Consider the following 2457-nt stretch of genomic DNA (forward strand, 5'->3'; position numbering starts at 1 on the left):
ACCTTTCAAACAAAAAATGAGTATTAAAACAGGAGTATAATTTTAAAAGCTGTGTATTGGAGTGTTTATAAACCAGAAGTGTTAAGCAGCAGCTGTTTCTGGTTTCTTATTAAATTCAATTAGACTACAAATTTTGAAACGCATTACAAACCAATGTGGAACTATACTACTTATGCACCTTTGCAGGTGTTTCAGTAAAGAAAGCCTCCAATGAGAATAAACAGAGGCAGCACAATTATATTAAGTCAAAACTTGCCTTCAACATGCCAAAAAGAATTGTGTCATATGTTCATTTGTCACCAAAGCACCCCCTAAGAGATGCATTATTGCTGTAGAACATTTCAAGTTTACCAACACCCAAGTGCAACCAAACTGATGTTGTATATATGCACTTGCCCATTCTCACCAGTATTTCCAGTTAATGTTTTTTCTTTAAACAATCAAATTTAAAGCTTTGAAAAATAACATTTTTTTGATTTTAGGTTTTTTCCCACAATATTAATCACCACATGCAATTTAGTTTTCTGATAATTTTTCTAAAAAACTGCACCAATATCAGAACAGTGCAAATCATATTTAATTGTAAAAGTTATAATGGCTTGAGTTCATAATTAGAGGGAACACTGTCAGGATCTTGGTATTTTGCTCACTCACCATTGCTTGCATTCCATTAAAAACTTTCCTGTCAATTTTGCCTTTTTTTATTTCTAGTCATCCCCCCATGCTTTTATCAGAGCTGAAATTAGGAATTTAATCCACAATTTCAACACACAGAGTGCGCCTTAGTTGCAATGTTTTTATGCACTTCCATCTACCGTTACAAATTCCAAAAACGTATTATCCCCCGCAACACGTTTCCAGAGTAAGAACTAGTCACTAGCACTTGTGATCCAACAAGTGTTTTAAGTTTTTCAGCAATGGAGAGATTTCAAGATTAAGGAATCTGAGGGCTTTCCCTCTCCTACAGTCCCCAGTGTTTCATTTCATAGCAAGTTCAAAATTGGTTTCCACATCTTGACAGTGTTCCTTATAAAACCGTATGACAGTAAAAGTGCCAGTAGGCATGGCAACCTCTTTGAAGGGAGCATTTAAACTCCTTGGCACTGGGAATGCCAGCACCAAGGATTACATTGAAATTGAAAATTATACTTAAGGCTACAATTAGAAAACCCACTTTCCATAAGCCTAATTTTTTAAAGTAGATTTCAAAATTCAGAAGCTAATGCAACTGTTAAGTTTTACGCTCGAATCTGAGGAAGAAATTTCTTTTCTTTAGCAAGGGCAGTATATGAAACTCTGGTAGCAAATGTCTCTTAGGCATTGACTACTCATTTCACCATTGTTCACTCACTTTGTCCTAAAAGTTCAAAACTGGCAAGGCACATTTACATATTCCAATGAATATTGACAATTTTTAATTACACTTTATGTCCCAGCTATCCCAGTAATTGACATACAACATACTAAAATGGTTTATTAAGATAACAAAAAAAAATCAATTAATGTGAAAACATACAGGCTATTGGCAACCACTATTCTAAAAATTATGTAAATACAAGTAAACATACTGAAATGTGTGCGATTCTAAGTTTTTAACCAGAAGATCTCTGTACTAACACACATTTATATTAATGACACATAAAAAAAATAAAAACTTTATTACAAAAATAAGTTACACTCGCCTCCAGCTTACAGTATAAAACAATTTTATTTGCAGGAATGCAAAATGATTGTTTGCCATGAGCATTTTCAACATATGACATGTCTAATTTTGTTAAAATTTGCATTTACTGGGGGAACTGGTGTGTATAAAACCTTAATTAGGTATAAGCTTCAATTTTCATTGTGGTGCCTATGGGTATGTAGTATAACTGCAGTATCCCTTTGTGAAGGGTGTTAAGGGAACTCTTTATGCCAAGTCCAAAGTAAGTCATAATTTTATCTATCCTTTACCTATATGAAACTGGACTTGGCAAGGTTCTGTTTTTGTTTTTCTTTTTTTAAGGGTTGTTCAATAGAGGATGCTTCACCACTGAACACTCACTGTCATCAAGGTGCTTTAGAAAATTAAAAACATAGCACAAATGATTGTACTCTACTCTACTCTACAGGTTATCATGATCTGCGTAAGAGAAATGGAAAGCTGATCCACGTGTTTTTACAGTGATCAGCAGCAAGAAATGCACTAATGAAAACATACCTTTTACCTAAAAAGCTAAACTACAGCCATATACTATTCTATGATTTATGAAAAACTTCAAAATATCCAAATGTCAGGCTTCACTGTACAGTTGTCAGTTTTAGTCTGACCTTTTATAAAGGGACACTGCAGTATTTAGTACAAGTTGCTGATGCACTTTTTTTGAACATCTGATGTCTTACAAAAGTAACATCTTGCTAAACTATTATACATCCAAATAACTACAATATCTGAAGAAGCAAGGCTGCTTTTTCAGC

General features: G+C 33.8%; 1 protein-coding gene across 4 annotated transcripts in view; it reads right to left on the reverse strand.

Moving 5' to 3' along the window:
* Positions 1 to 1689: 1689 nt before the first annotated feature.
* The window catches only part of SYNCRIP (synaptotagmin binding cytoplasmic RNA interacting protein), a 24679-nt gene continuing 23911 nt past the window's right edge, over positions 1690 to 2457 (reverse strand). For all 4 annotated transcript variants that reach the window (XM_021545866.3, XM_021545857.3, XM_085574802.1 and 1 more), the window contains exon 12: positions 1690 to 2457. This exon is cut by the window's right edge. The gene's annotated coding sequence lies outside the window, so the exon portion shown is untranslated.

This window comes from Lonchura striata, chromosome 3 (genome assembly GCF_050655825.1).
Source record: "Lonchura striata isolate lonStrDom1 chromosome 3, ASM5065582v1, whole genome shotgun sequence".
NCBI lineage: Eukaryota > Metazoa > Chordata > Aves > Passeriformes > Estrildidae > Lonchura > Lonchura striata.